Source organism: Equus quagga, chromosome 20, assembly GCF_021613505.1.
Source record: "Equus quagga isolate Etosha38 chromosome 20, UCLA_HA_Equagga_1.0, whole genome shotgun sequence".
Lineage (NCBI taxonomy): Eukaryota > Metazoa > Chordata > Mammalia > Perissodactyla > Equidae > Equus > Equus quagga.
This window is the reverse complement of record NC_060286.1, coordinates 44,992,951-45,006,764: the sequence shown is the minus strand read 5'-3', so window position 1 is coordinate 45,006,764 and position 13,814 is coordinate 44,992,951. Positions and strand designations below refer to the sequence as shown.

The following is a 13,814-nucleotide window of genomic DNA, read 5'->3' as shown; positions in this document are numbered from 1 at the left end:
TAGAGAATACAGATGGGCATGGTCCCCCTGCCTGGCTCCAGGTCAAGGCCACAGCCCGGTTGGCAGGGCAGAGCTGTGAATGGCAGGGAGGACCCCCCTTCCTGCTGTCTCCTACTGTGAGCACTGACCTGGCTGTGTTCTTGCTGCGGAAACACCCGCTGTGATGAGAGGGCTGTCAGCGTAGACTTTCTCTGCCCAGTTATGCCTAATCAGTCTGATTTGTGTTTCTAGGTGCTGGCAAAACCCCAACCCTGGGTGGCGGCTTCCACGTGAACCTGGGAAAGGAGTCGAGAGCACAGACCCTGCAGAACGGTATTTCCTGGCACGGGTGCTGCTGGACGAGGGCGGGTTCTGAGGGTGGGAATGAGGATGTGGGATGAAGGAGAAGAACAGGCAGCCTGCAGTGACCCCCATCGCCTCACCCTCCAAACCCAGCGCAGGCTGCACTTCTGGGAACAGTCCTGGAGTCCCTTCCCCTAGTCATCAAGACTCCCCTGGACTCCCCGCCCAGGTCCTCAGGACCCCCCTGGAGTCCCCTCCCCCAGGTCCTCAGGACCCCCTGGGTGTCCTACAAAGACTCTGCCAGGGCTACTGGGTGAGATATGTGGGTCCTGCTGGGCTCTCACCTGTTTGTTATTGGTCTCAGTCGAGACAAGTACAGAAAGAACAAATTTATGGCAATTTGACCTGCAGTGCCATTTCCATTGTATTTTATAACAGTACCAGCCAGTCCGCACCACGTTGGCCTGGTTTTAATTGGGCTGTCTCCTTATTATTGAATTATAAAAGTTATTCATATATTTTAGACACAAGGCTCTTATTGGTTATATAATTTACAGAAAATGTTCACCATTCTCGGGGCTGCCTTTTCACTGTCTTGCGGTGTCCTCTGAAGCGGGAAGGTTTTAGTTTTGGTCATGTGCAGTTTATCTGTTGAGTCCTTTGTTGCTGTGCTTTCTGTGTCATAACTGAGAAACATGCCTAATGCAGTCCCATCATGAAGATTTGTGCTCGTGTTGTCTACTGAGTTCTATGGTTGTAGCTCTCTGATTTAGGTTTCGATCCACTCTGAGTTGGTTTTACGTATGGTGTCAGGTAGGGGCCCAGCTGTGCCCTTGCCTATGGAGATCCAGCTTTCCCAGCATCATTTGGTGAAGAGATGATATTGAGCCAGTTGGTGCCTTTGTTGAAAATCGGTCCGCCATAAATATGACCAGGTGCAAACAAGACCACAAGTTCCAGTCATTGCAGCTTTGTAGCAAGTTTTGAGATTGGGAAATAGGAGTCCTCCAACTTTGTCCTTCCTTTTAAACATTGTTTTGTTGACTATTCTGGGTCCTTTAAATTTCCTTATGAATTTGAGGATCAGCTTGTCACTTTCTGCAAAGCAGCGTGCTGGGGTTTTGGTAGAGATGGTGTTGAACTGGGTAGATGAATCTGGGGAGTGCTGCCCTCTTGACAAGGTGAGCAGTCCCCGGTCCCTGAGCATGGCGTGTCTGGCTGTTGATTTAGGTTTTCTTTGATTTGTTTCAACAATTTTTGTGGTTTTCAGAATATGAGTTTTACATTTCTTTTGTTAAATTTACTCCTTAGTATTTTTTTTGATGCTGTTGTAAATGGAATTGTTTTCTTAATATTATTTTTGGTTGTTTCTTGCCAGTGTTTAGAAATATGGTAGATATTGTTCATTGATCTTGTATCCTGCAACCCTGGAAAACTCATTTATTATAATAGTTCTCTAGTGTATTGCTGAGGATTTTCTACACACAAGATCGTGACGTATGCAGAGAGAGATGGCTTTACTCTCCTTTCCCACCCAGATGCCTTTTTGCTTTTCTTGGGCCTGGTTTCAGGGAGAGCATCCCTCTGCCACCACTGGGTGTGGTGTTTGCTGTGGTCAACTCTGGCAGGGACGCTTTCTGCCGGGACCTCTCAGACACATCCACGAGGACACTCTCAGGAACATGACGGCATATGCGAGCGCCTCCGGAGTTGGTGCGTCCCCATGCCCTGTGGTCTTTGCCTGCGCTCTGGGAAGGCGGGCTGGATCGCTAGAGCACCTTAGCTGCATGCTGGTCACTTCTTGGCTCTCTAGGACCCGCTTCCCTTCCCGGCTGCCACTGTGCGCGGGGCGGCCAGCAGCTCGCAGGGCCCGCACAGCCGACCTCCACGTCGGCTGACTAGACTACCGTGAGGGCGGGGTGAGCTTGTCGTATGTTTTTAGATTTCATGTGCTGCCTTCTTTGAGCTCATGGGTTTGTTATCCGTGTCGTTAGCGCTCATCTTGTTTCCAGCTTGATTCTGCTGTGGTTAGAGGTCATCCGCCAGAGCATTTCAGTCTTTTGAAACGATTTGACGCTTGCTTACGCCCTGCATGTGGTCACTTGTGGTCCATTTGTGGCACCTGAGTGTGTTCTCTGCAGTGAGTGGCAGTGAGGTCAACTTCCTCCTGACGCACGTTGACTTCAGTTCTGCTTGTTGTCTCTGTCGCTGAGAGGGCACATTACAGCCTCCCAGGGTGACATGGATGTGTCCATTTCTACCCAGAGTTTTGTTGGTTTTTAGGTTTGCTCGTTTTAAGACTCTCTTATTGGGGGCTGGCCCCATGGACGAGTGGTTATGTTCACGCCCTCTGCTTTGGTGGCCCAGGGTTTTGCCGGCTCGAATCCTGGGCGTGGACATGGCACTGCTCATCAAGCTATGCTGGAGCAGCGTCCCACATGCCACAACTAGAAGGACCCACAACTAAGAATACGCAACTATGTACTGAGGGGCTTGGGGGAGAAAAAGGAAAAATAAAATCTTTAAAAAAAAAAAAAAAGACTCTGTTATTAGTGCACAGACATTTAGAACCATCCCTGCTGGCAGTGCGAGCCTCGTGGCTGAAGCTGTGCCCGGCCGTCATGCCCACCTGGCCTTGGCCCAGCCCCACCTTGTTCTTCTAGTTGGTGTGCCACAGAAGCGTTCTTTTTCCCTTTGGCTAACTTTAAAATCTTTTGCATGTGAAGCACTTTATTCAGTAGAGAATGTATTTCCAAAAACCCGTGGTATGTTTACTAGAGTAGGTTGTACTCAGACCCAAAGAAATTGTAAAGAGTGGCATTCATGCAGACATATTCATGGCAGTAAAATTGGAAACTAACAATAAAGAGAGAAATAATCCATCTTATTAAAAAATACCTTCAGATAACCCTTGGTTTAAGTAAGAAATTAAAGCAGAACTCACAGGCTCCTCAGAACAGGGTGTCGGGGGCCTGGGCCCGGGGTCATGGGCCGAGGGAGGCCAGCGAGTCCAGCCTCTCGGGTTCTGTTGACTTTGACCAGAGCGGTTGCCTTCCCGCCGGGGCCTGCTGGCTTCTTCCGTCCTCCGAGATTGTCCTTTCTCTTCGCCCTGGTGAGTTTTTGCCGATTTTATCTCCTCACTGTCACTTTCTGTAGCTGTGGGGAGGGTTAAAGGGCAGATTGTATCGCGTCTCCCAGACGCTCTCTAAGAGGCACAGCTGCTGCATTTGGTGGGCTGGGCTGTCCTGCCGCCTCTTCCACCTCATGTGTTGGTCTTTTTCAATAGCCTTTCCTGCCGTTGCCAGTTGAATCGTGTTTATGTTTCCCTGTTTCCTTCTTATTCCGTGTCCCCCTCCTCCCCTCCTGCCCGGCGTGGGGTTGTTGGTGGTGTCACCTCTCAGTGGTAGCCAGGTTGTGTTCGCAGAGACGTGCTTCTCTCAGTGGCTGAGCTCGTCTGCGTCCTCCCACCTAGGAAGCCTCTCGCTGCGTTTCCTGCCCACCGCCCGCACCAGCCTGTTGGGTTTGGGTGAAATCTCTGAATTTAGCTTCAGCTGTTCCTATTTTCGTTCAGTTTTGGTGCCTGTCTTGGAAAACAAGAAAGTTGGAAACGGAACATTCTGACATCTCAGAGCCCCCTCATCCAGAGCTGCACATGGAGGCTGGCAGCTCCCGGCCTTCCTCCTTCCCTGCCTCCCGGGACTCCTGTGCCCACACCTGTCCCTTTCACGGGTCCTCTCTGCTTTTGTGGGGAACATGCTTGGTCGGTGAGAGAGGTGCTCTGGCCCGTGGGTGGCAGCGGGCTCTGTCTGCCCCGGGTGCTGCGGTCCTGCAGAAAGCGGGCTGCGGCCATCTGGGTCCTTAGCGAGGGAGCTCACTCCCAGTCTGCGTTTCGACCTCTCTTTCTTTCTTGACAGGGACCTTTTGGGGTTCTCTCTCTGACTGTGGGGTTCTGGAGTGCCACGAGGCTGCAACGTTTTCCACTGGCTTGATGAGCCCTTTCGTTTGGGAGACGTTTCTCGGGGGATGTTTTTTCTTTTCTTTTGTGTCTGTTTTTCTCGTTGTACCACACATATGGTAAAGCACATAAGATGAGCTGACTTGAGTGAGCTACTGGGTGAAACTACGTGCAGTGGGGGCTGCCTGGCAGGGCCCGCTGGGACACGTGTCTTGTGCCCAGGAAGCCACCTCTTGCCCATTGATTTTTCTTTTTCTTTTTCTTTTTTTTTAAAAGATTTTATTTTTTTCCGTTTTCTCCCCAAAGCCCCCTAGTACATAGTTGTATATTCTTCGTTGTGGGTCCTTCTAGTTGTGGCATGTGGGATGCTGCCTCAGCGTGGTTTGATGAGCGGTGCCATGTCCGTGCCCAGGATTCGAACTGACGAAACACTGGGCCGCCTGCAGCAGAGCGGGCGAACTTAACCACTCGGCCACGGGGCCAGCCCCGATTTTGCTTCTTCTGTTCCACGAGACCGTTGGATCCATGGAGGACATCCTTGGCTGCATCGGCGGTGTGTCCCTTTGCTGCCAGCAGGACGTCCTAGTGTGAGAGACAGCGGTCATGTGTCTCTCTGCCTCTCGGGGACGTCCAGTGTCCCGTTTTGACTGCTGATCGTGAAGCTGCGTGCACGCTCCTGTGCGTCGTCTTCTGGTGGACGCGGCACCTGCGTGCCCAGGAACGGGCCGAGAGTGGGGTTCCTGGGCCCTCTACAGTTGGGGCGGCTGGGCGTTTGCCAGTGTGATGGGCGGTGCACCCTCCCGCCGGCCCTCGCCGTGGAGGCTGCAGCTCCTGGGCGTCAGTGCTGCGCGTCTGTTGGTCTTTCCAGAGTGAGTCGTCCTGGTGGGCGTGTAGAGAGCTCACGCCGCTTCGTGTGCTGTCCGTCTGAGAAGCTGTGACAGCTGCCTTCACCTGGGCCTTTGGGCCGTTTGGAGATTGTTTGTGAGGTGCCTGTTCATCGTGTCTTTTGCACAAGTTTTTTAAAAGATTGAATTATCTTTTTCTTTTTGGTTTGTGGATGCTCTTTATATATCCTAGATTTGAGTCCTGTGTTGGAGATATGTATTTGGAATCCTTCTCCCAGTTGATGGCTTGTCTTTTTGCTTCTTAGATTAGTTCTTTTTTTTTTTAAGGAAGATTAGCCCTGAGCTAACATCTGCCACCAATCCTCCTCTTTTTTTTTTTAGCTTTTTATTAAGATTATGATAGTTTGCAACCTTGTGAAATTTCAGTTGTATATTAGTGTTTGTCAGTTGTATTGTAGGTGCACCACTTCACCCTTTGTGCCCTCCCCCCACCCGCCCTTTCCCCTGGTAACCACCAATCAGTCCTCTTTGTCTATGTTTAACTTCCACCTATGAGTGGAGTCATACAGAGTTCGTCTTTCTCTATCTGGCTTATTTCACTTAACATAATACCTTCAAGGTCCATCCATGTTGTTGTGAATGGGATGGTTTTATCCTTTTTTATGGCTGAGTAGTATTCCATTGCATATATATATACACCACATCTTCTTTATCCATTCATCAGTTGATGGGCACTTAGGTTGCTTCCACGTCTTGGCTATTGTGAATAATGCTTCAATGAACATTGGGGTGCATGGGACTTTTGGAATTGCTGATTTCAAGTTCTTTGGATGGATACCCAGTAGTGGGATAGCTGGGTCATATGGTATTTCTATTTTTAATTTTTTGAGAAATCTCCATACTGTTTTCCATAGTGGCTGCACCAGTTTGCATTCCCACCAGCAGTGTATGAGGGTTCCTTTTTCTCCACAACATCTCCAACATTCGTCACTTTTTGTTTTGGTTATTTTTCCATTCTAACAGGTGTAAGGTGATATCTTAGTGTAGTTTTGGTTTGCATTTCCCTGATGATTAGTGATGATGAGCATCTTTTCATGTGTCTATTGGCCATCCATATATCTTCTTTGGAGAAATTCTTTGGAGAATGTCTGTTCATGTCCCCTGCCCATTTTTTGATCGGGTTGTTTGATATTTTGTTGTTGAGCTGTGTGGGTTCTTTATATGTTCCAGAGATTAACCCTTTGTCGGATATATAACTTGTAAATATCTTTTGCCAACTGGTGGGTTGTTTTTTTGTTTCAATCCTGTTTTCCCTTGCCTTGAAGAAGCTCTTAGTCTGATGAAGTCCCATTTGTTTATTCTTTCTATTGTTTCCCTTGTCTGAGGAGTTATGGTGTCCGAAAAGATCTTTTTGATACTGATGTCAAAGAGTGTACTGCCTATATTCTCTTCTAGAAGACTTATTGTTTCAGGCCTAATCTTTAGGTCTTTGATCCATTTTGAGTTTATTTTTGTGAATGGTGAAAAAGAATGGTCAATTTTCATTCTTTTACATGTGGCTGTCCAGTTTTCCCAGCACCATTTGTTAAAGAGAATTTCTTTTCTCCATTGTATGTTCTCAGCTCCTGTGTCAAAGATTAGCTGTCCATAGATGTGTGGTTTTATTTCTGGGCTTTCAATTCTGTTCCATTGATCTGTGCACCTGTTTTTTGTACCAGTACCATGCTGTTTTGATTGCCGTAGCTTTGTAGTATGCTTTGAAGTCAGGGATTGTGATGCCTCCGGCTTTGTTCTTTTTTCTCATGATTGCTTTAGCAATTTGGGGTCTTTTGTTGCCCCATATGAATTTTAGGATTCTTTGCTCTATTTCTGTAACGAATGTCATTGGGATTCTGATTGGGATAGTGTTGAATCTGTAGTTTGCTTTAGGCAGTATGGACATTTTGACTATGTTTATTCTTCCAATCCATGTGCATGGAATGTCTTTCTATCTCTTTATGTCATTGTCAGTTTCTTTCAGGAAAGTCTTGTAGTTTTCATTGTATAGGTCTTTCACTTCCTTGGTTAAATTTCCCCCAAGGTATTTTATTCTTTTTGTTGCGATTGTGAATGGGATTGAGTTCTTGAGTTCTTTTTCTGTTAGTTTGTTGTTAGAGTATAGAAATGCTACTGATTTATGTATGTTGATTTTATACCCTGCAACTTTGCTGTAGTTGTTGATTATTTGTAACAGTTTTCCAATGGATTCTTTGGGGTTTTCTATATATAAGATCATGTTGTCTGCAAACAGCCAGAGTTTCACTTCTTCATTACCTATGTGGATTCCTTTTATTTCTTTTTCCTGCTGAATTGCTCTGGCCAAAACCTCCAATACTATGTTGAATAAGAGTGGTGAGAGTGGACACCCTTGTCTTGTTCCTGTTCACAGAGGGGTGGCTTTCAGTTTTTGCCCCTTGAGTATGATGTTGGCTGTGGGTTTGTCATATATGGCCTTTATTATGTTGAGGTACTTTCCTTCTATACCCATTTTATTTAATGTTTTATTCATAAATGGATGGTGGATCTTGTCGGATGCTTTCTCTGCATCTATTCAGATGATCATGTGGTTTTTGTTTCTCATTTTGTTAATGTGGTATATCACGTTGACTGACTGGTGGATGTTGAACCATTCCTGTGTCCCTGGTATAAATCCCACTTGGTTATGGTGTATAATCTTTTTGATGTATTGCTGTATTTGGTTTGCCAAAATTTTGTTGAGGATTTTTACATCTATGTTCATCAGTGATATTGGCCTGTAGTTTCCCTCTTTGTGTTGTCCTTGTCAGATTTTGGGATCAGGGTGATGTTGGCTTCATAGAATGTGTTAGGAAGTGCTCCATCTTCCTCAGTTTTCTGGAATAGTTTGAGAAGGATAGCTATTAAATCTTCTTTGAATGTTTGGTAGAATTCTCCAGAGAAGCTGTCTGGTCCTGGACTTTTATTTTTGGGGAGGTTTTTGATTACTGTTTCAAGTTCTTTACTTGTGATTGGTCTATTCAGATTCTCTATTTCTTCCTGCTTCAGTTTTGGGAGGTTGTAAAAGTCTAAGAATTTGTCCATTTCTTCTAGGTTGTCAAATTTGTTAGCAGATAATTTTTCATAGTATTCTCTCATGATCTTTTGTATTTCTGTGGTATCCGTTGTGATTTCTCCTCTCTCATTTCTAATTTTATTTGAGTCTTCTCTCTTTTTTTCTTAGTGAGTCTGGCTAAGGGTTTGGCAATTTTGTTTATTTTTTCAAAGAACCAACTGTTTGCTTCATTGATCCTTTCTACTGTCTTTTTTGTTTCAGTTTCATTTATTTCTACTCTAATTTTTATCATTTCCCTCCTTCTACTGACTTGGGGCTTTGTTTGTTCTTCTTTTTCTAATTCTGTTAGGTGTCATTTGAGATTGCTTATCTGAGATTTTTCTTGTCTTTTGAGGTGAGCCTGTATTGCAATGAATTTCCCTCTTAGGACCGCTTTTGCTGTGTCCCAAATGAGTTGGTATGGCGTATTTTCATTTTCATTTGTCTCCAGATAATATTTGATTTCTTCTTTAATTTCTTCAATAATCCATTGTTTGTTCAGTAGCATGTTGTTCAGTCTCCACATTTTTGCCCCTTTCCCAGCTTTATTCATGTAGTTGATTTCTAGTTTTATAGCATTATGATCGGAAAAGATGCTTTCTATTATTTCAACCCTCTTGAATTTATTGATGCTTGCTTTGTTTCCCAAGATATGGTCTATCCTTGAGAATGTTCCATGCGCACTTGAGAAGAATGTGTAACCTGCTGGTTTTGGATGGAGTGTTGTATATATATCTGTTAAGTCCATCTGGTCTAATTTTTCATTTAATTCTGTAATTTCCTTGTTGACTTTCTGTCTGGATGTTCTGTCTATTGGTGCTAATGGGGTGTTGAGGTCCCCTACTATTATTGTATTGTTGTTGATGTCTTCTTTCAGTTTTGTTAATAGTTGCTTTACATATTTTGGTGCTCCTGTGTTGGGTGCGTGTATATATTTATAAGTGTTATGTCATCTTGGTGGAGTGTCTCTTTTATCATTATAAACTGCCTCTCTTTGTCTTTCTTTATCTGTTTTGCTTTGAAGTCTGCTTTGTCTGATATAAGTATGGCGACACCTGCCTTCTTATGTTCATTATTAGCTTGGAGTATCGTCTTCCATCCCTTCACTCTGAGTCTGTGTTTGGGGCTGAAGTGTGTTTTCTGGAGGCGCATATTGTTGGGTCTTGTTCTTTGATCCATCCTGCCACTCTGTGTCTTTTGATTGGCGAGTTCAATCCATTTACATTTAGAGTGATTATTGAAATGTGGGGGCCTAACACTGCCATTTTATCACTTGTTTTCCAATTCTCTTGCATTTCCTTTGTTTCTCGTCCCATGATTTTTGGACTACCAATTCAGGTAGGTAGTTTTCTATATTTGCTTTCTTCTTATTTGTAATTTGTGTCTTTATTCTTGTTATTTGTTTAGTGGTTACCATGTGGTTTGTAGAAAACATCTCATAGATGAGATAGTCCATTATCTGATAGCCTCTTGTTTCCTTAGATTAAGATGTTCCATCCCTTTCCTCTTCCCCTTCTAGGTTGTTATTGTCAGATTTTTTTTTTCTTCCTTCTTGTGTTGTGAGTTTATGGTTAAAACAACAAGGTTATATTTATTCTTGGTGTTTCCTTTCCTTTTATCTTTAATGTTATATTTAACTTTTGCTAACCTGTTCTGATGGAGAGCTGCTACTTTCTGTTAGCGTCCTTCTACTTATTTCCTTTGATCTGGGTTTTGTAGCCCCGTTCCTTTTTTTGATTTTTCAGGTATGAGGGTTTTCCTGAGCATTTCTTGTAGGGGAGGTCTTGTGGCAATGAACTCCTTTAACTTTTGTTTATCTGGGAAAGTTTTTATTTCTTCATCATATTTGAAGGATATTTTCTCTGGATAGAGTATTTTTGGCTGCAAGTTTTTGTCCTTCAGAGTTTTGAATATATCATTCCACTCTCTTCTAGCTTGTGAAGGATCTGCTGAGAAATCTGCTGGAAGCCTTATGGGGGTTCCTTTGTAGGTTATTTTCTTCGCCTTGCTGCCCTTAGTATTTTCTCTTTGTCGTTGACTATTGCAAGCTTCACTACTATGTGCCTTGGGGTTGGTCTTTTTCCATTGATAAAGTTTGGAGATCTATTAGCTTCTGTCACATGGAGTTCCATCTCTCTCCCCAGATTTGGGAAGTTCTCAGCCATTATTTCTTTGAACAGGCTTTTTGCCCCCTTCTCCTTCTCTTCTCCCTCTGGGATACCTATAATTCTTATGTTGCATTTCCTAATTGAGTCAGATATTTCTTGGAGAGTTTCTTCATTTCTTTTTAGTCTTAGTTCTCTCTCCTCCTCTATCTGCAGCATTTCTATATTCCTATCCTCCAGATTTCTAATTCTGTCTTCCATATTATCAACCCTACTGTTCAGAGAGTCCAGATTTTTCTTAAACTCCTCCATTGTGTTCTTCATTTCCAATGTTTCTGATTGGTTCTTATTTATAGTCTCAAGCTCTTTTGTGACATGGCTCCTGAACTCGTTGAGTTGTCTATCTGTATTCTCTTTTAACTCACTGAGTTTTTTAATGATGGCTATTTTGAATTTATTGTCATTTAGGTTATAGATTTCAGTGTCTTTGGGATTGTTTTCTGGGTATTTGTCATTTTTTTTCTGTTCCAGAGATTTAATGTATTTTTTCATACTGCTTAATGGCGTGGATTTGTGCCTCCACAGAGAGATAGAGTTTACTTACTGCTGCCACTTGCTTGTACTGGAGTGTTGCGGAGGAGGGAGCAGCTGTTTAATCTGCACCGACCAGGAACCCTGTCAGCTGTTGCTGACCGGACCTGGGCCCCTCCTCGTGGTCACAGTGGTCCTGTGGGGTCTCTTGTCAGCTGTGGGGACAATCGCGGGGGGTGGCCTCAGGCTGCTGGTGCCGACTGTCACAGACCACCTAGATGCGCTCCCTCCTTAGGGTCTGCAGTGGTGTTATGGTATTTCACAGCGGCCAGGGACAGGTTCACCTAGATTCGCAGCTCTGTCACCGTCAGGGCCCACAAGACCTCAGTTGTCCACTGTGGGCCGCAGCAGAGCTATGGGTATCTTCTGCAGTCTGTGGTTAGCTCACCCAGCTGTGCTACTTCTGTCTCAGGGCCTTCCAGCCTTGTGATTGCTGGATGGGGTCTCTCCAGAAATGCTGCCCAGAGGCTTTCCCTGCGGCTGCTGTGGGACTGTGGATTTTCCCCCTGGACTGCGGAGCAGGCTTGCTGGGGCTCCAGCCTGCCCCAGCCCACTTACACGGGCTCACTGGGTTTCCCTTCCCTCCTCTGGGCCACAGCAGGAGACCATGAATCAGAGACAGCTGGTGGGCTGCTGTACCACCCGGGATCCTCCTGCCCTGGGGCCTCTCCACTAATGCCAAGTAGAGGCTTTCCCCACGGCTGCTGTGGGACCGTGGATTTTCCTGCTGGGCTTAGGGGCAGTCGTGGAGGGCTTAGGTAGGGCTGTCATCCCCGTTTACACTGTTGGTCCGCTGATGCGTGACATGCCCGCCCTTGATGTCGTGGTGATGCTATGAGAATGTCCACTGGTAGAAAGTCGCTTGCAGGTACTAGGCTGTCTGGGGGTCGGAGAGTTTTCACTTATCTCCACCTCCACCCAGGGAGAAGTCCGTCCACCTTCTGATGTATAGTGGCACGGGTCTCTCAGGTGTCCTGAGATGCTGTGTGTATATCCTTTGTTGACTGATGAATGTCCAATTAATTGTAGTTCGAAGGGGGAGAGACAATAAAACTGCTTACTCTGCCATGTTGCTGACGTCACTCTCCAATCCTCCTCTTTTTGCTGAGGAAGACTGGCTCTGAGCTAACATCCATTCCCATCTTCCTCTACTTTATATGTGGGACGCCTGCCACAGCATGGCTTGCCAAGCGGTGCCATGTCCGCACCCAGGATCCGAACTGGTGAACCTTGGGCCGCCGAAGCAGAATGTGCACATCTAACTGCTGTGCCACCAGGCCAGCCCCTGTCTTTTTGCTTCTTAATGTTGTCTTTTTTTTTTTGCTGAGGAAGATTCACCCTGAGCTAACATCCACCACCAATCTTCCTCTTTTTGCTTGAGGAAGATTATCACTGAGCTGACATCTGTGCCAGTCTTCCTTTGTTTTGTCTGTGGGATACCACCCCAGTGTGGCTTGACGAGTGGTGTAGGTCCGTGCCCAGGATCCAAAGCCGTGAACCTGGGCAGCCAAAGTGGAGCTCACTGAACTTTAACCACTCGGCCATGGGGCTGGCCCCCTTAATGTTGTTTTTTGACAAATAGAAATTTCTTAACTTTAATGAAGTCTCAATATACTGTTTTTTTATGGTTAGGGTTTTTTGTGACTTATTTAAGAACTTCTTGTCCATCCCGAGGTCTGGAGATGCTGTCCTTTGTTTTTATCAAGAAAGCTTTATTGTTTTTGTTTTGCATTTGGTTTGTGATCTCCCTCAAGTCAGTTTTTTATATATGGTGTGAAGTGGGGGTCGGGGTTTTGTTTTTCAGCATCCAGTTGTTCCAGCACCATTTATCAAATAGACCAGCCTTTCCCCAGCACACTGCTCTGGTCCATTTGTCGTCCATCACGTGACCACATATGGATGAGTGGTGTGACACCACAGATCTGCTCTATGTGCTGTCTGTCTGTCTGTCCCTCCTGAGGCCAGTGCTATGTTGTCTCGATACTGTGGTGTTACAGTAAAAATCGGTAGTGTGAGTTCTCTGGCTCTGGTGTTCCTCAAGATTGTTTGGGCTATTCTAGCTCCTTTGTATTTCAAAATGAATGTTAGAATCAGCTTGTTGGTTTCCAGAAGAAAACTTGCCTAGATTTTGGTTGGGTTTACATTGAATCTGTAGATGAATTTGTAGGGAATTGCTCCATTTCCTCATGAAATCTAATAATCTGTAGATTCTTTTCTTCTTCGTTACCAGTCATGCAGCCAGCAAATAGGTATTATTGCTTCTCCCTTTCCTATCTTATAGGTGTCCTTTATCTTCAGGGCTCTGTTTCATTTTGTGTTGCTCTGTTGCGTAAGCTGCACCATGATGTTGAAGAGAGTGGCAGGGGGATGTCCTCGGTTGGTTCTTGACCCTCATGTGAGCGTGGTTGACATCCCCCCGTGTTAAGAATGATGTTAGCATTTTGTCACATGCTTCTTTGTATCTATTGAAACGATTATGTTTTTTTCCTGTTTATTTTGTTAATGTGATGAATTTCACTGATTGATTTTGTGACTGTTAAATTCACCTTTCATTGCTGGAATAAATCCTTTAGTCTTTCTCTGTTCTCTGTAAGAGCCAGTGTGTGACTTACCAGTTTCTTCCTTAAATGTGTGGTAGAATTTACTAGCAAAGCCATCTGGGCCTTGAGTTTTCTTTGTGAGATGATGTTAATTATAGATATAATATTTTTGGTAGAATTTTAACAGGACCATTTGGATTTTCTGTCTCCTCTTGTCAGTTTTGGTGAGGTGTACTTTTCTCCTTGTTGTTTGTCTCCGTAATTCCAGTTCAACTTTGTTGTCCCAGAGTCATTCATAGTGTCCTCCTCTCATGTGTTGGTGTCTCCTCTTTGTTCCTCACCCTGGCAGTTTGCACTTCACCCCTTGTTTCTACACTGATCCTGCTG

General features: G+C 44.9%; 1 protein-coding gene across 3 annotated transcripts in view; it reads left to right on the top strand.

Moving 5' to 3' along the window:
* The first annotated feature begins 224 nt into the window (after positions 1-224).
* The window catches only part of BRF1 (BRF1 RNA polymerase III transcription initiation factor subunit), a 61,119-nt gene continuing 47,529 nt past the window's right edge, over positions 225-13,814 (top strand). The window contains exon 1 of one of the 3 annotated variants that reach the window (XM_046647326.1): positions 225-312. The gene's annotated coding sequence lies outside the window, so the exon portion shown is untranslated. The remainder of the gene's footprint in view (positions 313-13,814) is intronic. The other 2 variants (XM_046647323.1, XM_046647324.1) reach the window with 2 other exon arrangements.